At 39.9% G+C, this 24,927-nt stretch overlaps 1 protein-coding gene across 1 annotated transcript in view; it reads right to left on the bottom strand.

Annotated features, from left to right (window-relative positions):
• acbd6 (acyl-CoA binding domain containing 6) overlaps nt 1–24,927 on the bottom strand; it is a 210,136-nt gene that overhangs the window by 36,715 nt on the left and 148,494 nt on the right. The window lies entirely within an intron of this gene.

Raw genomic sequence — 24,927 nt, 5'->3', positions numbered from 1 at the left:
TTATTGATACTTCCAAATTCTTTGTAATTTTGCTGAAGTTGTGAAGTCATTTCATATTCACACCTGGCTGTTTCTGGTATCTCCAAGTTTGAATGTTTGAAACAACAGAAAGCTTTACAGTTCCGTACTGTCCTAATGCTTATGCCTCACCAACAGTGATAAAAAAAATCACTGTTTTTTGAACACAAATACACACAACTGAAGCTATTTAAAAACTGTTCACTCTAGGCACAGTGTAATGTCTAACAGCCACACAAGTGCATGCAACTGATGCTAGTCAGAAACTGTTCCACTACGGTCTCCTTCCCCTACGGTATCCCAATGAACTAAGGAAGTCCCAGCAATTTTCTCAATAGCTCTTGTTCTTTAAGAGTTGTCCCAAATAAGCGAGTGCCCCAATTAACTGATGGCCCAAGTCATTGTATCCACTGTGTTTTTTATATATATGTGTGTATGTATGTATATTATATATATATATATACACACACACATCATACGTAGACTTTCAGTAGATTAAAGAACAACAAGCAGTAGTCAGTACTGGCATGCAAGCAAAACAGAATCCTTCCCAGAATTCTCCAAATAAGTAAGGATGCAATTAGGAATTACACCTGACACACAGTGCAGTGCTTTTAAACAATCTTGTGGCTGATCTAATTGCAGCACAGATGGGATGCAGGCCTGAAGCTGGTTTATCGATTGGGTGAAGTGCCTAATTCTCAACAGCTAAATGGAATATTAAGTCTCTGCTGGCTCAAGCCACAGCATGAAACTTGTTGCATTTAAGTGACATTGTTTAGTGTGTCCTTTAAAACAAATCCTAGAAATAAAAGGCTTAAACTTTCCAGATGCTATAGATTAATTAGTATCCTTTCTTTGTAACAAAAGCTACTGCATCAGACTCCATGAAAATAGATTCTAACCTCTGAAGCCAAGTATAGAAATATTTATATTTTGTCATGTAAATTCAGCACAGCAAATAATGCCAGGAAGTTAATTTTGGAGATAATCTTTACCTGTGAACAGCCTTGTTTATACTGGTATAAATACTGAGTGTGCCTTTCACTTCTTACATTTGACTTTTACCAACACTCTAGTTTTACTTCACCTTTTGAACACTTACTTGATTTTGGCAGGAGGCATTAGAAGACAAGAATAATGTAATTACTGTTACAAGAAGGTGTAAGATTGTCATCATGGAGAGGGGGCTGCATTCATTGCAGTGAATGGTAGGTATATCAGTGGTTTGCAAAAAGATTAGAAGAGTTTAACTGGAGAAGAATCAACCCATCGTGTCAATCTTTGAAGGAGCTACTCAGATAATCCCAGTCTCTTCTTTCCCACATCGTTGCAAGTTTTGTTTTGTTGCTTCAAGTATTCAACCAATTACCTTTTGAATGTTTTGCTTTAGTCTGTTTTCACAGTATTTCTGTATTCCAGATCATTACATTCTCCAAAACATGTTTTATCTCAATCATCACCCCAGCCACCCAGATTTGGTTAGTGAAATATCAAAATTCAATGGGCTCTCATCATTTATAATGCTGCCAATGAAGTAATCTTGCCCTATCTACAAAAATGTCATTCTTTTGAACTTTTCATGGAACTGTACCACAACATTCTCTTTTCTATGGGGAACAATCTCAGCTTCTCCTGTCAATTACTGAAATCCCACACTCCTAGTACTATAGACTTTAATGCACTTTCAGATTATTTACTTGCCAGATTCCCAAGACTTTGTCACCCTGGATCTGCTATCATGCATTTGAGTAAATTTGCTGTGCAACCGGTTAAGTTGAGAATGTTATGATACGATACACTGCTATTTCTCCTGTATACTTTGATTAACAGATCACTACAAAATAATTACATCAATCAGAAAATGTAAGAGCATCAAACATCTAATCCATGCTGCCAATGCAATGGATTACTAAGGCAATGGTACATTATCAGGCGTGCCATTTTCAAATACCACTCAGAATTAACACTTACTCTGAAAGTTCCAGCTATACAGGCAGGTGCATTTTAAGACATCTGGGGAGTCTTCTGAGCATCAGTTCCAAATTTCTTCCAAAGACCATAAGTGGATTTAAAGGGAATTATAGATGCATGAGAGAGGAGCTGACTAAGGTTGATCGGAAGAGGACACCAGCAGGGATGAGGACAGAACAGCAATAATTGGAGTTTCTGAAAGCAATTTGGAAGGTGCAGAACAGATACGTCCCAAAGGAGAGGTAGTACTCTAAATGCAGGATGATGCAACCATGGTTGACGAAGGAAGTCAAAGCCAACGTAAAGGTAAAAGATAGGGCATATGTAGGGCAAAAATTAGTGGAAAGCTAGAAGCTTTTACAACCCAACAGAAAGCAACTAAAAAACCATAAGGAGGGAGAAGATGAAATACGTATGAAGGTCAGGGAGCCAATAATATTCAAGAGGATGTCAAAAGTTTTTTCAGATATATAAATAGTATAAGAGAAGTGAGAATAGATATCAGACGGCTGGAAAGTGATATTAGAGAGGTAGTAGTAGGGGACAAGGAAATGGTGGACAGACTAATTAAGTAGTTTGCATCTGACTTCACTATGGAATGCACTAGCTGTATGCCAGAAGTTCAAGAGTGTCAGGGGGCAGAAATGAGTGCAATCGCTATTACTAAGGAGAAGGTGCTTGGGAAGTTGAAAGGGCTGAAGGTGGATAAGTCACCTGGACCAGATAGACTACACCCCAGGGTTCTGAAAGAGGTGCCTGGGGAGGCATTAGTAACGGTCTTTCATGAATCACTAGATTCTGGCATGGTTCCAGAAAAATGGAACATTGTAAATGTAACTTCACTCTTCAAGAAGAGAGGGAGGCAGACGAAAAGGAATTATAGGCCAGTTAGCCTGACCTCAGTGGTTGGGAAGTTGGAGGTGATTGTTAAGATGAGGTCTCAGTTTACTTGGAGGCACATGATAAAATAGGCCAAAGGCAGCATGGTTTCTTTAGGGGAAAATTTTGCCTGATAAAATCTGTTGGAATTCTTTGAAGAAATAACAAGCAGTACAGACAACATCAGTGGATGGTGTGTACTTAGACTTTCATAAGGCCTTTGAAAAAATACTGCACATGAGGCTGCTTAACAAGATATGAGCCCATAGTATTACATGAAAGATACTAGCATGGATAGAGGATTGGTTGATTGGCAGGAGGCAAAGGGTGGGAATAAAGGGAGCCGTTTCTGGTTGGCTACTGGTGACTAATGGTATTCCACAGGGTTCAGTGTTGAGACTGCTTCTTTTTACATTTGTAACCCCCTGGGTCGCCTCAGGCTTGCTCAGCTCATTCTCGTCTAGGGGAGCAGCCTTCGGCCCCGCCAAACTGGGTAATCAGCTTGTGTGGATGCTGTGTGATGTCCCCACCTCGCCAAAGAACAAACAGGACACCATATGCGATTAAATGATTACAGTTTATAAAGATTATTATAACTAAGTAATTAATAACGATACAGTATACATGAAAGAAAAGAAAGAAAAGGCACCAAACTTATCAAAGTCCAAACCACTTTGTGCACAACCATTGGAGCTCAATTACTGAAGTCTTCTGGCCACCATTCAATCCCCTCCGAACTCCTCGACTCGCAGCTCAGGACCACCTGAAGTGGTCAACCAAGCACATCTATCTTCATCTCCTCTCCTCGGGGTACCTCCTGGCCTTGGACCCCTGCTTGTGGTCTGTTCCTCACCCAGTTTACAGTATCACGTCCTCTCTCTCTCACCCCCTCGCCCCGAATCTCCCCAAAAGCCCGCCAACAATAGCTTACAGACTCAAGAAAGAACAACGTTAATCCCAATTGGTTTACAAAGGAATACAATTCTCGATATCAGTAAATTTTAACCCAAACAAGCTTCCAACACTCTCTCGCAACAAAGAAGCATTCCTACTTCTAACAAAACAAAGAAGCCATTTTGATTAACATACGCAGTAACAAAGAAAAAGAAGACACCCCCCTTTACACATTATATTACAGTGATGTTGGAATTGATGGCTTTGTGTTGTGGCCAAGTTTGTAGATGATACAAAGACAGGTGGAGGGGCAGGTAGTGTTGAAAAAGCAGAGAGGCTGCAGAAGGACAGACAGCTTAGGATGATGGGCCAAGATGGAATACAGTGTTGGGAAGTGTATGGTCATGCACTTTGGTAGAAGGAATGAAAATTATATTTTCTAAACAGGCAGAAAATTCAAAAATCTAAACTGCAAAGGGACTTAAGAGTCTTCATGTAGGATTCCCTTAAGGTTAACTTGCAGGTTGAGTTGGTGTTGAGGAAGGCAAATGCAACGTTAGCTTTCATTTCAAGAGGACTTGAATATAAAAGGATGTAATGCTGAGGCTTTGTAAGGGACCAGTGAGGCCTCACAGACTATTGTGAGCATTTTTGGGCCTCTTATCTAAGACAGGATGTACTTGACTTTGGAGAGAGGGTTCAGTGCGATTCATGAGAATTATTCCAGATTATCGTATGAGCAGCATTTGATGGCTCTGGGCTTCTTCTTGCTGGAAATGAGAAGAATGATAGGGGAATCTCACTGAAACCTATTTACTGTTGAAGGCCTAAATAAAGTGGGCGTAGAGAGGATGCTTCCTATAGTGGGGAGTCAAGAACCAGAGGGCACAATCTCAGACTAGAGGGACATCCATTTACAGTATAACAGAGATAAGGAGGAGTTTCTTTAGCCAGAGGATGGTGAATCTGTGAAATTAATTCCCAGGTCATTGGGTGTATTTAAGGTGGAGGTTGATAGGTTCTTAATTTGTCAGGGCATGAAAGGTTATGGGGAGAAGGCAGGAGAATGGGGTTGAGAGAGAAAAGGGATCAGTCATGATGAAATGGCAGAGCAGACTCAATGGGCTGAATTATCTAATTCTGTTCTTATATTTTATAGTCTTATGGTCTTTATAACTGCAAGTTCCTCCTTTTACCATTACAGGAAACGTTAAGTCAAAATAATGCAAAATAAAACTACCTAGAACTGAATGCCAGTGAATAACTGTAGGCTATCAACGTGACTTACAACACTCATTATTTTCAGATCTGAAATTTATGTAATTTGAATTTCATTATTGTCTCTTACTCTCTCCTAGCCATTTCTTTTTTCTATTATATTCAAAATATATAAGCCTCTTTGATCAGGTATAGACCCTGTTATTTATTCTCACTTATACATTATTATATGTATAAACTATTCAGAATCTCCCACTAACATCCTGTGAAATTCTAGGTTTCTCTCTCTGACCTCCATTATTTAATATACTATCTATCTGAACAACCACCATCTTCCTTCACATTGTGATTTTACAAGGCTATCTTAGTCCATCAGTATGTTAATGCACACTGATTATTAAAAGTGGTGCTTTTAATAATCAGAGTTTCATTTAGAACCCATAATCACAAAATCAATATTGTTTCATAAGCTCACAATTCCCTTTGGCCCCTCAATTACTTTATATTTTTATATTTCCCGAATAGCTTCTGAGTAAAGTACTCAGTAGAGATCCTGGACAACAAATTGGAGAAGTAATGGGATAGGATATGTGTTTGTCCTGCAGATCAGACCAGAATTACTTCTAATATTTGAAGGTTAAATGACCTGTTCCCAGTAATCCATTTGAATAATCACAGCTATACAGTTTACAAAGTTGTGGTCAGGTGGTTCAGTACAAATATATCTCACCTACCTCAACCCAGAGATTAAAAAAAAACAAACAATAGATGTAAGATAAATGGAAGTAGTGCAACCCTCTGCTTCACTCACCTTCCCACAATTTTCAAAAACCACAGGGAATAAATATGTGCTTTGTAAACTGTTGAGATAAAGAACAGAGTACACCAAAGTCCTGGTTCTAATAGATAGATAGATAGATAGATAGATAGATAGATAGATAGATAGATAGATACTTTATTCATCCCCATGGGGAAATTCAACTTTTTTTCCAATGTCCCATACACTTGTTGTAGTATAACTAATTACATACAATACTTAACTCAGTAAAAAAATATTATATGCATCTAAATCACTATCTCAAAAAGCAATACATAATACATATGTATACCATGGTTGAAAATACTCTGTGGGATATTTTACTGAATCAGATCATTGATCTGATCTTATATGGGAGCGCTTGTCAGCATTTTTTTTAAAAAAAGGAATCGAGTCAGTAACAAACTCCATCTTACAATTTCTTGTAACTTTTCATTTTTTGAGAGTTAGGCATCACTAAAAGGGTTAGTATGTATTGACCAGCCATAATTCAAGTTCCGGTTCAAGTTTATTCTAATTTAGCTGTACACATGTATACCACCAAATGAAACAATGTTCCTCAGACCAAGGTGCACAACACAATACAAATAACTCACATAAAACACAAAGTAATATTACCACAAACAAGTTAACAAATAATATTTAGCATTAGGTGCATTTACAACACAAGATAAAAAGTAAATAATAGAATGCTACTGGTGCTTCATACTAGATGAGACCAGGGTGATGGCAGGGAGTTCAGTAATCTCACAATTTGAGGGTGTCACATACACGTAACCCTGTAAAAGTATCAGCAACAACAGAACACACCTGGAGTCTGGTTTCGCTGTTAACAAAACATTATTTTACTAGTAACTATGTCATATAGTAACTTAAACCAGGTAAATCAAGAGTTAAAGGTGTTATGCATATATAGGTGTAAATAAAGTTCCCAAACTTATTGAAGCTCAGGTGGCAAAAGTTACAGTCTTACGAGGGTATGTAAGAAATGTTCAGTTCAGATGCATGGGATTGAAGTGAGAGAGAGAGAGAGAGAGATACTTGTAAGCTGAATAGACAGGTGTCGTAGATCCTCCTCTATGTCCTCCAAATCTTCCAAGTCAGCCAAACGTGTCCAACTTAAGAGCGCCATCTTCAAGTGATAATCTACCAACCCAGGCAAGGGTTAGACACACCAGTAGATTCCACAGGGTTGCCCCTTACACGCACTAATAGTCACGGATTGATTCAAGTTCCACGACATATGAAATAACTTCAACAGTGATTTGCCACAGGGGTGCCTTTCTTCAGTGAACTACCACACCCAGACAAAGGGTAAACACACACATGGTATTCACAAATGTTTTCCCCTCACCAAAGAACCCACTCCTGTTGTTTAACTAAGTGACAATCACACTTTCGCATTTGAATGGAAACAAACTCACCTTCACGGGCTACTTAGAGAGAGTCATTTATCAATAGTATCGATCTTAACTCATCCTTTTTGGGCTACTGAAAGTTTAAACCAGCGAACGACTCACTGGTGTCTTCCATTGACCAAATCCATCTTGACTCTAAATGTGTCTTTCTATGTGTCTGTGACTGTCCTTGTAAATTCAAAACAAGCTGCAGAGAAACCATAACATCGATTGTCCATCAAATAACTCCACCTCTCTCCACCATGGTAACCAAGCAACTCTGCAGTCAGCAGAAATCCAAGTGTCCAAAAGTCAGTCTCATTCTCCTGGCGTTTTAAAGTGACAGTCCACAGAAACAATGAACCCTAGGGGTACATAACAGGGGAAGAAGCTATTTCCAATCCTAACAGTTCATGTCCTAATGCTATGGTATCTCCTGCTGATGGCAGGTGTTCAAAGAGATTTTGGGATAAAGGGGAGGTATCCATGACAATGTTAAGGGCTTTGCATATACAGCACTCCTGATAAATTTCTTGAATGGGTGATAGAAAGACGCTGGTGATTCTCTCAGCAGTCCTCACAATCTTTTATAGAGTCTTATGGTCAGATACCTTGCAATTCCTGTACTAGATGGTGAAGTAGCTAGTCAGGACATTTCAGTGGTGATCCTGTAAAAATAGGTTAGAATTGAATAAACTCTTCTCGGGCTTCCAGCCAGGTACAGGTATCGATTTAACTGACATTTTGATGACCAACTCTGCCATCTTCATCAGGGTATGTCTAGTCCAGTGGTATTTATAACTCCTTAGTCCGAACCTCTTGATTGGTTAGCCCTCATCCAATCAGGTTTCTGCTCTCCCACCTTGTTTACAATCAAATTCCAGTTCTTACTTAAAGCCAGAGCTTTGTCTTTGTTAAAATTCTTTTTCCTCTAGTTTTATTTCAATGGCTTCCTTTACCAGGAGGTTCCAAAAGTTATTGGTGTCACACAGTAGTTTTGTGCTGTCGGTCAATCCTACGGCCATTGCGAATGCAATGTTCTGCTACTGCCGATTTCTCCGGCTAACCCAAACAGATACATCTCCTGTGCTCCTTGATGTAGGTTTCCACCGTGCATCCCATCTGGCTGATGTACGCTGCTACACATTCATGAGGAATCTGGTAAACATCAGCCAACCTGGAAATTAGTAAGAATGGTGGGGGATGGGGTGCAGTGGAGCCTCACTTGCCTCAATCTCCTCAAGAAGTGGCATTTGAGAAGGTGATTAAAGCTGCCTTCTTGAAGAACTGCAGCATTTCAGGTGAATACACTGCCAACAGTGTTGTTGAGGAGGGACTTCCAGGATTTGACCTAGTAACAGTAATGGAATAGAAATTTACTTCCAAATCAGAATGATGTGTGACATGGAGAATCAGATCCTGTGTTCCAATTGATGAAATTTTCTTTCTTGGAGGTAAGGGTAGCAAAGGTAAAGGAACAAGAGAAGGAAAAGCAAAGGGGAAATGAGAGATTGAGAGGTGGAAAGAAAGGTCTGGAACAGTGGAGGCAAAATGGGGAGGGAGGAGCCAGGAAGAATAAGACAGTAAGAGAATATGCTGAGGTTAGATATGTGTAGTTATAAGATAAATGGCAGTGATATATACAATACCTCCATAGGTCTTAAATATAGCAGAAAACTCAACTAGTTGCTCCCCTAGTTTCACTGTTTCCTCTTATTTGTTTCAGGGGTAACAACTCAAAAAGTAATACATTGCCATATACTTGTCTACTAGCTCCCCTCAATGGTTGTAACTGGCGATTGTAGGAAACAGATCCATTTAATTTTGTTCTATAGCAAAGTTCCATGTTATAATATATTATTTGTATATGCATTATGTGCACTCCTAAAATTCTACATCTAATGAGAGCTAACAATCTGAGTCATAAGAACAACTCTTCAACACCAATATCAATACTTATAATACAGCACTGAAATCAAACAGTTTCCCATCATAGTTTAACAAGTCCTAAGTACAGTAATTATTCATTTTTTTTCATGGATCTTCTAACTTTTTTATTAAGTATCTCCATTGCATAGGATTATCTTCCCAGAAACTGGAAAACTACAGTATATAATTGTTTAAAGAAATTTAATTTAATAAAAATCGACACACAATGCACAAAACCTTAAAAAACTATCACCTGCATTTTTTTCTACTGACACCTTGTTCTGGGAAACACTCTGAAAAGGTTGACAGTAATTATGAGTGCAAAGCTTTGATGCAAGAAAATGAAAATTCACTTGAAGGATACAGAATTGTTGGGAGCTTGCTTTCCCCAATTTAGGTCGATATGCGCACAAATCTCAAGAGACAGGGGCCCATAATCCACATCAATGCTTGTGTAAAAAGTATGGATATTGATTTCAAAATAATTTGCCCTGCCTCTTATCCAGCAATATCAATTACTTTTAGGCCTAGGTCAGTCATAGTCCATACTTAAAAACTGACAAATATGAATAATACTGAACGACAGATCGATTGAGCATAAAGGTTCTGTAAATATGACCCAGTCTCTTCTGGAAACCTCAAGCAATCGACTGCAATCGAGAGATAGAATTTAATGCTTAACTTGCGAAAGGGTTAAGTTTCAGCCACTGTCTAATAATATAAGGAGCTAAAACAAATTTCAATCTAAAATCACACATATTCCCTTCAGATGTAGAATTATTTTTTTAACCTTGTCAACAAATAAAGGATTTGACCTTTCCAAGCGTTTAAACATTAAAATGAAAATCTAAAATGATTGAATAAAGGTACAAAATGTTGCTTCAAAGCAGAGAGTTATTTCTGATAATAAATACAGATCAATCTGCAAGAAACCCAGATTGGATCGTGTGGCCCAGACACTTTAAAATGACTGACCTGTCACCGAAAATGTGACAAATAATTCCATTAGAAATGCCCAAAAGTTTGAGCTAGTGTATGTCAGATTGATACAAAGCTTTAGAAACTGTAGTTACATGGTTAAAAGCCATGTAATTTGGATAGGCCCTTGCCTGTATAGTTTGCCATCCAATTTAGTGCAGCAATGAAATTAATGTAATTGGTTACAGTGCCTGGATTGGTAAAAGTAAAAAAAAAGACAAGATGGAATTGAATTCCTGATTATTGTCCAATGCTCCTGCTGGAAATGCCTGTGTGTTGGCAGGACCAGCTGTCACCTATCAGGGCAGAGACGATGATTAATAGTTTGGTGTTGTACCTCATAATACCGCTGAAAAACATCTTGACTGACACATGACAGCACATTCAGATGGGTGAAGATTTCATTTCTTACAATATAGGAGAGGCCATTCAGTTCACTGAGTGAATGCTACCTTTCAGAACAATACCATCAGTCCCACTGTATACCCAGCAGCTCTCAAGATGAAGATCCTTAATTCTCTGCCATCTATCTACACAAGGGAGTTATAGTACAGCACTAAATATCAAACAAGTGATTCCACATGTCAGAATCTCATTAGTTCTTCAGAAATTGAAAAAAAATCTGATTAGCACTATTGTGTTAGAGTTGACATTGAAGACTGCAGTAAATTAAATATTTCTCCAATGAACTATACCAAAGAATGACAGCAGGATTCCTGAATGGCCACATAGCTATGAATAAAGTGCGAATCAGAAATATAGGACACAAACTAGCTGCCATACCTTCTGACTATGAGTAAGACAGAAAAATGCTGTCAGGCAGCATCTATGGAGGGGAATAAATAGTATATGTTTTGTCCTGAGACCTTTCATTAGGACTGGAAATGAATGGGGAAGAAGCCAAAATAAGAAAGTGGGGAAAGAAAAAGGATATAAGCTGGAAGGTGATAGGTGAAGCCAGGAAAGGGGAAAAGGGGGTGAAGTAAGAAGCTGGAGGTGAAAGATAGAAAAGGTAAATAGTTGAAGGAGGAGGAATCTGATAGGACAGGAAAGTGAATGATGGGATAAAGGGAAGGACACCAGAGGGAGGTGATAGGCAGATGAGAAGAAGGGGTAAGAGGGAAGACAGAATGGGGAATGAAGAAGAAAAGGGGGTGGGGATGAAATTACCAGAAGTTGGAGTACTGAAGCTCTGGATACCGAACTGTAAAATGAAGTGTTATTCCTCCAACCTGAGAGCCCTCTGACTCTCAGTCAGATAGTCTGAGGTAGGTCCTCTGACTATGAGCACTATTAGAACACATCCAAACACCAGGAAAAATTTCACAACAAAGCAATTATTCAGGATTTTCCCACCATTATCTTTGGGTCATAATCATTAAGGTGCTTTCACTTTGCACCAACAGGCAGGAATGTGGCCATTCTTAGAGCAGTTAAAGCACAACATGGGGCTGGAGAGAAGATTAAACACAATACCTCTGGAATCAGTGCTGGGACCACTCCATAAATCTGCTAGATACACAAATTTCAACAACTGTTTGAATTTGCTGATGATGCCCAGATCTACAATCTCTCTATTTTGTCTAAATGCAGTATCTTTCCCACATCCTCCTTAATGGCAAATAATCCAGATGTACCATCATTCACTATCTTTGCATTCTCCTCATACATCATCCTTATAACCAAGCTTCATCTGCCTTCTGACCTGCAGCCTTCAAACTAACTCCATTTCTCTCCCTGGTCATTCTCCGCCAACAGTATTTTTGTAACCTCAGTGATTTTTTTTCATCTTTTAAAGATAGTCATGTGATCAGTTCATTTTAGAAATTTTCTTCTCATTCTCTGTTACTCTTTTTTTCAATAACTAACTGCAAATAAAAAATAGGAGCAGGAGTAGGCCTATTGATCCTGCTCCGCCATTCAATAAGATTGTGGCTGATCTGGCCATGGACTCATCTCCACCTATCTGCCTTTTCTCCACAACCCTTAATGCCCCTATTATGCAAAAATCTATCTAACCTTGTCTTAAATATAGTTACTGAGGTAGGCTCCACGGCTTCATTGGGTAGAAAATTCCACAGATTCACCACTCTTTGTAAAAAACAGTTCCTCCTCATCTCTATCCTAAATCTACTCCCCAGAATCTTGAGGCTATATCCCTTTGTTCTCGTCTCATCTACCAGTGGAAACAATTTTCCTGCCTCTATCTTATCCATCCCTTTCATAATTTTATATGCTTTATAAAATCTCCTTCATTCTTCTGAATTCTAGCGAGTACAGTACTAGGCAACTCAATCTCTCCTCATAGTCTAACGCCGTCATCTCTGGAATCAACCTGGTGAACCTCCTCTGCACTGCCTCCAAGGCCAGTATATCCTTTTTCAATAAGGAGACCAGAACTGCACGTAGTACTCCAGCTGCGGCCTCACCAGTACCCAGTACAGAAGCAGCAAAACCTCCCTGCTCTTAAATTCAGTCCCTCTACCACTGAAGACCAACATTCCATTTGCCTTCTTGATAGCCTGCTGCACCTGCAAACCAACCTTTTGTGATTCATGCACAAGGACTTCCAAGTCCCTCTGCACAGCAACATGCTGCAATCTTTTCCCATTTAAATGATAATCTGCTCTTGCATTTTCCCTTCCAAAGTGGATGACCTCGCATTTACCAACATTGTACCTTGCCCACTCACTTAATCTATCTATATCTCTCTGCAGCTCTCCGTATCTTCTGCACATATTCTTAAGTCAAGTCTTACCATTTTAATGATTTTTACATTGTTGTGACTTCAGATATAGGCAACACAATGCAGAAAATATTACTCATTACTTCAAACTGATTTAGTAGTGCTGCTTATGATGTCTGAAGGTGAAGTTCCTGGACCATTAAAAGACAGATCCAAATTGAAAATTATACAATAATGACTCAACTTTCAAAAAATTTCTTGAAGTTCCACACATAAGACAATTGATTAAACTCAGAACTTTGAGAATGCACAAGAAATTTATAAAATAGGAAAGAAGGAATGTTTTCTAGATGAGCCTATAGCACAGCCTGTGAGAGAAGAGGAGAATAAGATGTCTCCCCCCCCCCCCCCCCCCACCTTTCCAGTCCTGAAGAAGGGTCTCGTCCCAAAACATTGACTGTTTGTTCCATGAATGCTGCCTGACTTGCTGAGTTCCTCCAGCATTTCAGCACTTGGTGTTTAAACACAACAGAATCTAAGTGAAGAGGCAGTAATCAAATATTATTTCACTTTAGCATCCCCCACCCATTTCTGGTTGTCAAGGTACAAGAGAAATTTTCCTGCCCTGAGTTCATACAGAAACAGGGTGAAAGACTAATTCCTCTGTCAGGGATCCACTTTATGAGGAAAGATGGCAGAAAGATGAGTTTATTCAGTTTTAAAGAATGCATCCAAAGGATCAATAAATTCAGTTATCAAAATAGGGAAAAACTGTGCAATTATTTAAAAAAATGTTTAAGCTTAAAATAATCTCCAGTTATATTGTTAAAGGTTATTTCACAATTGGAGAAAGACTAAATTTTCACATATCTTTTAAGCCTTTCCAAAATACTGGTGACAACACTCCAGTTCAATCTGATGTCCAGTCATCTCTTCTCTTACCATGGTATCTTTTTGCACTACCTTACTTTCCCTTTTCTGTTTTCTAATTATGATTGATAATTAATTTTTAAAAAATTATATTTACTTTGATTTGTACTCCAGAGAGCGCGAAGTGCAGAATCAAATATCACTGTGATGATTGTACGCTCTAGTATCAATTGTCTGGTGACGATAAAGTAAAGTATCTAGTCTTCACTAGCTACTATAATCCTGTTTATCACCAACAATGATGAGACAGCCTAGAGTGGAGGTGTAAGAGCTTGAGGTCTGGTGCCAGGCAAATAACTTCTTCCTTAACGTCCAAAGTCAAAGTAAATTTATTATCAAAGTACATATATTGTATTCACCATATGCAACGCAAAGTTTTGTTTCCTTCTGGACATACTCAATAAATCCAATAACCATAATTGAATTAATGGAAGACCACAACCAGCAGGACAGACAGTGTGCAAAAGACAACAAACTGTGCAAATACAAAAGAAAAATAATAATACATACATACATAAATAAGTAATAAATACTGAGAACATAAGATGAAAAGTCCTTGAAAGTGAGTCCATAGGTTGTGGGAACAGTTCAGAGATGGGGCAAGTGAAGTTGACTGAAGTTATCCTCCCTGTTTCAAGAGCCTGATGGTTGAGGGGTAATAACTGTTCATGAACCTGGTGGTGTGAGTCCTGAGGTTCCTGTGCCTTCTTCCTGATGGTAGCAGCAAGAAGAGGGCATGGCCTGGGTGGTGGTCCCTGATAATGTCAACAAGACAAAGGAGATGGTTATTGACTTTAGCAGAACACGCACCACTCACCCCTATACATCGGTGAAAAAAGCAGTTTCAAACTCCTGGGAGTGTACATCTCACATAACCTCTCGTGGTGCCAGAACACATCCAACACTGTCAGCAAAACTCACCAACACCTCTACTTTCTGAACAAGCTGAAGAGAGCTGGACTATAAACATCCATTCTCATGTCATTCTATAGATGTGCAGTGGAGAGCATCCCAACAAACTGTGTCACTACTCAGTATGGTGGACAGGAAGGCTCTACTATGGATAGGCAAAACTGCCCATTGCCTCACTGGCACCAGCCTACCTACCATCAAGAAGATATAAACACACACACACACACACACACACACCTACACCTACACGCTGGAAATGGACTAGTGACATCCTGAAGGGTTTCATCCACCCTTCTCATGGACTGTATGTCCCACTCCCATTAAGAAGGAGGCTACGTAGCATCCACATCAGGACCACCAGACTCAAAACCAGTTACTTTCCCCAAGCAATAAGGCTGATTAACACCTCTACCCACTAACCCACCTCTCCATGCCCTCAACCACCACTATATAATTTCCTGTCAGCCACCTTATATACAGTCACTCCTCATGGACACACAATTAATCCAAGTATAAAAGCTATCTCATGTATTTATATTTATTGTCTTTTTTGTTATTATTATGCTTTTTATCTTTTGTGGATATTTTGCTGCATCAGATCCGAAGTAACAATTATTTTGTTCTCCTTTGCACATGTGTACAGGAAAGGACATTAAGCAACCTTGAATCTTTGAAATAGATACAACTTGTACTTTGTGAAGAGACTTTGTTTGCTGCTTCTGTCTGGATCCAATATTTTTTTCTCCATCTTTCTTACAAAGCCTGAGTGGTACTAAAATGCTTCTAAAGAATGCTACCACAATTTATATGTGCTTTGATCCAATGGCCGCAACCCCAACTACTTTATCATATATCACTTACAGACATGCCTGATAGTACTGTAATGCCATTTATCCAGCAACTTACTCCTTTATTCATTTTCCATGTAGAAAACCATCTTGTGTGTCTAATCTCATGAGCAGTTAGACTGCTCCAGTACAGCCAGTACTGATCTTGTTAGGTCCTAATAAAAATGTACTATAGTGTACACTGCTTTTAACTCCCTAACAGAGTTGAGTTTCTATGACACAAGCAATGCAACAATATGAATGGCTGTTTTTACTGTGCCCAGTAAATAGCTTAGCCTTGAACTGTTTTTTTATATATTTTTGACCAACCCATCAGCCGAGGGTCAGGGTCTTTTTTTGTGGATCATGAGCTAATGCTTCATGTGAGATTGATGGAATCAAGAAAATTGGATTGTGTCCACATTTAGTGGGCCATATAGTCATCCTATTAGGGGAACAGCAACAAAAAAGCCTTTCAAATGCCAGTGAATCTTTAGAGTAGTAAGTAATAAAAATGTTAAAATGCAATAAATAAGTGTCAAAAAGTGCAATGCTGATACTAGAAATCTATATACAAAATCAAAAGTTTTGAACACCATCCTCCTAAGTTCCCCTGCAATACACCAATTTTCATTTAGGAAGAGACATAATCACCCACCATGCAAATAAAGGTAACTTTAAACTCAGTCTGCTAAATGCTTGCAAAATCAATGTATTCACAATTCACCAAACATGGTTTGTGAATTGAATCCCAGAGGTCAGTGAGTTAGTGGCTGGTCCACGCTGCATCCCTCAGACCTCGCGTCTGTGCACAGACCACAATTAATCCTTCAGAAGCTCAGCAAGTATGTACTCCAGAAAGCATCTTTCACATTGTGAACCACCGTACACCACACTGCTTCCTTCCAACTCAGAGTCAATACTTAAATCACATAGCATTCCAAAGACAATGGGCCATTGTCAGACAGAACTTTTCTCTGACCGTGAGCCAGTGCTCAACCTAAGTTACCTTGCACCAGTACATGACCCACACCTCCTGCCAACATGTCCATGCATAACCTTTGCTGTCTCCCTTTACCATTAGCCAATAACCAGCCTATACTACACTGTAGTTGGCAATGTCCTCGCAGACATGTGCCAGTAGACAACCCACACTGCTTCTCAGATTGGGAGCACTTCAGAGCCAGCACCACTTAGACTTTGGGGCAAGTGCACATATCAAATCAATTTACAAATACTGAGAACCAGTATACATTGCACATTACTCCTCAGATACTGAGCTTACCGTACTGTTTGTATAAGTAGCTGATCAACTGTAAAACACTATGAAGTAGGATTTCATAATCCTCCATTCCCCTATAAACAAATGGAAGGGTGAAAGGATGCTGAGAGCATTTCAATAAAATATAATGTCAGACATCATAAAATAATTCAGTGTCTAGTGTTGTCAAGACTCTAAAGGGTAAATAATTCTTAGGACATGTGAATCATAAATCGAAGTATTTCTGATACAATTATGGAAACTAATCCACCCCACCAATTAAATGAATGGTACTAGAAGCCTATGAATATATTATAGGCAATTGAACTAACGAGGAGATCGACGTTCCAGTGAAATTGTGCATTAACTGCACATCAAGGTTGTCACAAATTATGTGAATTTCCTCATTGAATAAGCACCTTAGAATTGAAAATTATTGAATCAGATATGATCCTATATTGGTTAGCAATGAAGTTGATCTGATGCAGAATACTGGATCACTATTATGAATAAATGACTTTGGTAAAAGGCAGAATGGTGATAAGTCATTAGTTTAGATGTTCCCCAATGTGTAAAAAAAAATGGCATTAAGATGGTACTGCATGCCAGATCTGTGATTGTCTTGATTCAGGTTGGAGAGGACAGACATTCTGCCTCACATGAATCAGGACTCTGCAGCCACCTAGCATAAAAAATACATCCTCAACTTAAAATCAGATAAGCTGGAAAACAATCCATGAGGTGCTTTGCAGTGGATTTTCCACAAGGTATATGGGAATAATATACTGGGCATGAAGTGTATCTAGTGGGCAACTATACGCTGTGGCAGAGGTGAATTTAGTGGATTCTGGTTAATTGGAACACATTGGGTCCAGTGCATTTTGACCCCATTAAGCGACTGCCCCAATTAGCCAAAATTTTATGGAAATAGTTCAAAGATATAATAGACAAACTACTGTTTAATTGACTAAAAATTTATATATTTAAATGAAATACAGAACAAATTAGTATGCTGCCAATACCTCTGCAGTACTTTAAAACTGTAATTAGTTCCTAATAGTTATCGATGGAGGAACTCGTCTGCCTTGTTCCTTTGACTGTAAATAAACAAAATTAGCACAGTCACCCAGTGCAGATAAAGGACTGCTTTCATACAATGCTTTAGACGATTGCATCCTCCAAATCTTCATTTACATTGTAACATTCAAAATGACTGTAGATACCTTCAAATTCTTTGTAATTCCTAACTTGTTGTAGTGAAATTGTTTCATTTCCACTCCCAGATGGCTCTAGCATCTCTAAGCCTGAATGCTTGAAACCACAGTGAGCAAAACAATTCAGATTTGTCTTACTGCTTATTTCTTGCCAATTATCAGTGACAAAAATCTGTCTTTTTGAACACAAACTCATGCAACTGACGCTATTTCAAAACTGATCACCCTTAGCACAGTGTAGTGTCTAATGGCCATGCAAATGCACACGACTGACGCAAGTTAGAAACTGTTTGGCAACAGTTCTGCCCTAATTAAGCAGCATGTGTCCCAAATAAATAAAGGAAATCCCGACTAGTTTCTTGATTTAAACAAAAAAACAGCTACCCCTATTAACCAGTAGCCCAATTGACTGGAATCCAATGCATTTGGAACAGAAATCATGATAGTCACAACCCTTTCTCATGTAGAAAAGATTCTACCTTGAAAAATACTCCTTGGAACGCCCTGGAAGATTAAAGTAGAATCTTCACTACTAGATATCCACACAGTGGATCAAGCTGGGTTGGAGCCCTTAAGTAATACAACTGCAAACCCTGAACTTCAACAACAGCACATTGGTCTGTTTTAACTCACAATCCTTTCAGTTCTGGTTTATCTATCCAAATTTAACCCAGCACATTGGAAGGAGAGAAAATTCTACTTTCAACTATTTGTAGAGATTTTGCATGAAATGAGATTTGATGGCCTCAAGCAACTAAACCAAAAAATGAATTTGTCCAAAATACCTCAAATGACCAGTTTTGGAGAAGCTATTAAAATGCCCCGAACAGAGTTAGGAAAAGTTATTTTGGTACACTAAGGATTTTAATTTCTGGTTGGTATTACAAAGCAAAACTGTGTGAGCTGGTTTAGCACTGGACCACAGATTAATTGTAAAGAAGTATCAAAAACTTAAACAAATGATAAAAAGGTAAAACCTTCCATTTCTAAGACTGAAATCCAAGCACTAGAACATAGAATAGTACAGAGTGGAACCAGGCCCTTCAGCCCACAATATTATGCCAAACTAAATACATTAGTAAACAAATGGCCAACTAAACTAATCCCCTTGAGCTACACAACGTCCATATCCTTTCTGAATCCTCACATTCATGTGCCTATCTAAATGTCTCTTAAAAGTCTCTAATATATCTGCCTCATCACCACTGTAAAAATACTTGCCCCTCACATCTCCTTTGAATTTACCCCACTTCTCCTTAAATGCATGCCCTCTGGTTTTAGACATATCAATCACAGGAAACAGATACAGTTTATCTATGCCTCCCCTAATCTTATAAACCTCTATCAGATTTCCCCTTTGGCTCCGCAGCTCCAAAAAAAAAAACAACCAAGTTTATTCAACCTCTCATTATAGCACATGCCCTCCTAATCCAGACAGCATCCTGATAATCCTCTTCTGCACCCTCTCTAAAGCCTTGACATTCTTCCTATAATGAGGCAACTAGGACTGTATGCAAAACTCCAGATGCAACCAAACTAGAGTTTTATGAAGTTGAAACATAACTTCCTGACTTTTGAAGTCAGTGCTTTCACTAATAAGAGCAAGCATGCCATATGCATTCTTAACTCTATTAAGAGTTAATAGATCTATTAACTCTATGAACCTGTGTACCACTTTCAGGAAGATATGAACTTAGATCCTAGATCCCTCTGCTCATCAACACTATTAAAGGTCTTGCCCTTACAGTGTACTGTCTTTTTGCATTTGGCTGGGTTAAACTCAATTTGACATTTCTCCGCTGTCATCTGCAACTCATCTATATCCCACTGTATTCTTTGCCAGTCTTCTACGCTATCTACAATATCACTGATCTTCATACAATCTGCAAACTTACTAACCCACCCATTTATATATATCATAAACAGCAGAGGTCCCAGTACAGATCCCTGCGGAACACCATTAACCACAGATCTCTCGCTAGAATAAGTCCCTTCAACCTCTACCCTCTGCCTTCTATGGACACGCCAGTTCTGTATCCAAACCGCCAATTCACCATTGATCCCACATATCTTAATCATCTGAATGAACCTCCCATGACGGACCTTGTCAAATGCCTTAATAGAATCCACGTAGACAACATCCACAGCTCAGTCTTCACCAATCACCTTCGTCAATCAAATCTCAGTCATAAGACATGACTTGCCCCAAACAAAGCCCTGATGGGTCTCCCTTATTAGGCCATGGTTTTCCAAATGCTTATAATTCTTACCCTAAGAATTCTCTCCAGTGACTTCCCTGCTTCTGATGTGAGACTCACCAGTTTATAGTTTCTAGGATTATCCCTGGTTCCCTTCTTGAATAATAGAACAACATTAGTGACTCGCCTGTCCTCCAGGACATCACCTGTACCTAGGCAGGACACAAAGACATTGGTCAAGGCCTCAGCATCTCTTCACTTGCCTCTCTTAGTAACCTGAAGTATATCCCATCAGCTCCAGGGGATCTATCCACCTTAATGCTCTTTAAGGTATAGAGGTGTACAAGATATTAAGAGGAATAGACAGAGTGGACAGCCAGCGCCTCTTCCCCAGGGCACCACTGCTCAGTACAAGAGGACGTGGCTTTAAGGTAAGGGGAGAGAAGTTCAAGGGGGATATTAGAGGAAGGTTTTTCACTCAGAGAGTGGTTGGAGCGTGGAATGCACTGCGTGGAGTCAGTGGTGAAGGCAGATACACTAGTGAAGTTTAAGAGACTGTTAGGTATATGGAGGAATTTAAGGTGGGGGGGTTATATGGGAGGCAGGGTTTGAGGGTCAGCACAACATTGTGGGCCGAAGGGCCTGTAATGTGCTGTACTATTCTATGTTCTAAGAGATCCAGCACCACTTCTTCCTTTACCTGAAAATGTATTTGCATATTAATACTCTTGGCACTGATCTCCCATTCCTCCATGTCCTTCTTCTTGGTAAATATTGATGTAAAGTACTCATTAAGGACCTACCCCCAACTTATTTTACCCTCCCCCCTTTCTATCTATTTCTAAAACATCCAAACCCTGGGAAATTAAGCACCATTTCCCGTCCCTCTCTCAATCAAGTCTCTACAATGGTCACAACATCATAGTTCCATGTGCTGATCCATGCTCTACATTCATCACCTTTACGCATAATATTCCTAGGATCAAAGTACAAATACTTCAAACTATCCACCCATCATATCTATACTTGGCTTCTGTCCATTTTTAGTGGTCCTGACATCTACCTTCCACTTTCTGACCCGATGCTCTGTTTCCAATCTCCTTCTCAAACTAGTTAGCACCAGTAGCACTAGTTAGCACTCCCAAGTAGCACCAGCAAATTTCCCGTATTCGTCTGCCTCCAGTTTAGGTGCAACCAGTCCCTCTTATGTAGGTCACACCAGCCCTAGAAAAGATTCCAATGATCTAACAACCTCAAACCCATTCTATTCTATCATCTTGTTCTTGCTCTGACTAGCACTTGTCCCTAGGATAATCCAGAGATTACAACCTTGGAGTTCCTGCTCTTCAGCCTCTTCCCTAACTCCCTGTACTCCATGCGCAGGACCTCTTCCTCTTTCTACCAATGTCAATGGTGCCAATATGTATCATGACTTCTGGTTTCTCAAACTCCCCCTTGAGGATATTCTGCAGCTTCTCTGAGAAATGCTGGAACCTAGTATCAAGAAGGCAACACACCATCCTGGCTTCTCCTTTGCAATCACAAAATCTCCTGTTCATTAACATAATCAATTCTCTTATCTCTATCATTCTGCCTGACTTTACCCTTCTCTAATAACTCAAGAGCCAGCCACAGTACCAATGGTTTGGTTGCTGCTGCTGTAACCTGAGTGGATACCGCTGGGGGGGAGGGGGAGGCATGACCCAAGAGATATACTTGTTGCTGAGGGGAATGGTCACAGGGGAACCCTGTGCTGATTGATTATTCCCCTTACTTCTCCTGGTGGTCAATCAGCTACTAACTGAAGACTACACTCTGTGACCATTTCAGTAAAAGTTTCATCTTTGAGGTTTTCTCAAAGATGGTCCTGAGTACACCCAGCTCCGGCTGCAGTTCTTTGCCCTGTCAGTCTGGAGCACTTCCTGTCAGTTGGATACACTTCCTGCAGCTATAGTCATCAGGGAGACTGCTAGCTTGCCTACCCTTTGGCCCCAAATTCTCAAACCCAAGTTCCATAATCAAAACAAATGATAGCAAGTGACTCAGCACCCTTAGCCTCTGCCTGTTCTCGCTGAAGCCTGTTGAGCCAAAGCCTGACCACTCTAACAGTGTCCCACTCACAGTGGGATTATCTCACTGATAAGCTTAAAAACAGAAATGACTTCTTTGTTAGCAGATGAAAAAGCAAGGCCTCAGTTTGACATGAAGGAGGATTAGATTCAATTTTGTAAATATATTTACATTCAATATTCATAGTCATAGAGTCATGAAGCACTACAGCACATAAAAAGGCCCTTTGGCCCATCTAGTCTGTGCCAAACCACTAATCTGCCTAATCCCATAGACCTGCACCTGGACCCATAGCCCTCCATACCCTTCCTATCCAAATATCTATCCAAACTTCTCTTAAATGTTGAAAGTGAACCCACATCCACCACTTGTGCTGGTAGCTCATTCCACACCCACCACCCCCTGAATGAAGAAGTTCTCCCTTATATTCTCCTTAAGTGTTTTACCTTTCATCCTTTATCTACTTGTAGTCTCACCCACATCAGTGGGAAAAAAACCGCTGGCATTTACCCTATCTATATCTCTCATAATTTTGAATACAGTACCTGTATCAAATCTCCCCTCAATCTTCTCAGTTCTAGGAAATAAAATCCTAAACCTATTCAACCTTTCCTTTTAACTCAGCTCCTCAAGTCCTGGCAACATCCTTGAAAATTTTCTCTGCACACTTTCAGTCTTATTCACATCTTTGCTATTGGTAGGCGACCAAAACTTCAAACAATACTCCAAATTAGGCCCCACCAACATCTTACACCATTTAACATAGCATCACAATCCCTGTACTCACTACATTGAGTTATAGATAGATAGATAGATAGATAGATAGATACTTTATTCATCCCCATGGGGAAATTCCAACTTTTTTCCAATGTCCCATACACTTGTTGTAGCAAAACTAATTACATACAATACTTAACTCAGTAAAAAATATGATATGCATCTAAATCACTATCTCAAAAGCATTAATAATAGCTTTTAAAAAGTTCTTAAGTCCTGGCGGTAGAATTGTAAAGCCTAATGGCATTGGGGAGTATTGACCTCTTCATCCTGTCTGAGGAGCATTGCATCGATAGTAACCTGTCGCTGAAACTGCTTCTCTGTCTCTGGATGGTGCTATGTAGAGGATGTTCAGAGTTATCCATAATTGACCGTAGCCTACTCAGCGCCCTTCGCTCAGCTACCGATGTTAAACTCTCCAGTACTTTGCCCACGACAGAGCCCGCCTTCCTTACCAGCTTATTAAGACGTGAGGCGTCCCTCTTCTTGATGCTTCCTCCCCAACACGCCACCACAAAGAAGAGGGCGCTCTCCACAACTGACCTATAGAACATCTTCAGCATCTCACCACAGACATTGAATGACGCCAACCTTCTTAGGAAGTACAGTCGCCTCTGTGCCTTCCTGCACAAGGCATCTGTGTTGGCAGTCCAGTCTAGCTTCTCGTCTAACTGTACTCCCAGATACTTGTAGGTCTTAACCTGCTCCACACATTCTCCATTAATGATCACTGGCTCCATATGAGGCCTAGATCTCCTAAAGTCCACCACCATCTCCTTGGTCTTGGTGATATTGAGACGCAGGTAGTTTGAGTTGCACCATATCACAAAGTCCTGTATCAGTTTCCTATACTCCTCCTCCTGTCCATTCCTGACACACCCCACTATGGCCATGTCATCAGCGAACTTCTGCACATGGCAGGACTCCGAGTTATATTGGAAGTCTGATGTGTACAGGGTGAACAGGACTGGAGAGAGTACGGTTCCCTGCGGCGCCCCTGTGCTGCTGACCACCGTGTCAGACCTACAGTCTCCCAACCGCACATACTGAGGTCTATCTGTCAAGTAGTCCACTATCCAATCCACCATGTGAGAGTCTACTCCCATCTCCGTTAGTTTGTGCCTTAAGATCTTGGGCTGGATGGTGTTAAAGGCACTAGAGAAGTCAAGGAATGTAATCCTCACAGCACAACTGACCCCCTCTAGGTGAGAGAGTGATTTGTGCAGCAAATACGTGATAGCATCCTCCACTCCCACCCTCTCCTTATACGCAAACTGAAGAGGATCCTGGGCGTGCCTGGTTTGTGGCCTATGAAGGCCAATGCGCCAAAAGCTTTCTTTACGACCATATCTACCTGTAACATGACTTACAAGGAATTATAGATTTGTATTCCCAGATCTCTCTGTTCTACCACACTCCTCTGTGCCCTACCGCTCACTGTCTAAGACCTACCCTGGACGGTCCTTCCAAAGTGCAACACCTCACATCCGTCTGCATGAAATTCAATCTGGCACTTTGTAGCCCATTTTTCCAGGTGGTCCAGATCCTGCTGCAAGCTTTGATAGTCTTCTTCACTGTCCACTACACTCCTACTCTTGGGGTCATCCATAAATTTGCTGATCCAGTTCAGCACATTATCATCCAGGTCATTGATATTGATGAAGAACACCAATAGTCTTTGCCCTTTCATTTTATGGCTAATAAATTCAATGTTTTGCAGTAATTCAATCAGGTCCTCATGGACCAATTTATTTTCACAAGAAAAAAAGCACTGCCTGGGGTTATGTCTTGGAAAGTTCCTGCTCCAATCTTCTATCTGCACTGATTTGCTTAACCACAGCTGGTACAACAGCTAGAGTATTGTAACCTTGTTCTTAGGCTGTGTATAGGTGAAATAAAAATCAATTATGACTCCTATTCCTGACTGTAGTTTCCACTGAACAACCCC

The sequence above is a fragment of the Hemitrygon akajei genome, chromosome 12 (genome assembly GCF_048418815.1).
Source record: "Hemitrygon akajei chromosome 12, sHemAka1.3, whole genome shotgun sequence".
Lineage (NCBI taxonomy): Eukaryota > Metazoa > Chordata > Chondrichthyes > Myliobatiformes > Dasyatidae > Hemitrygon > Hemitrygon akajei.
This window is presented reverse-complemented; position numbering and strand designations above follow the sequence as displayed.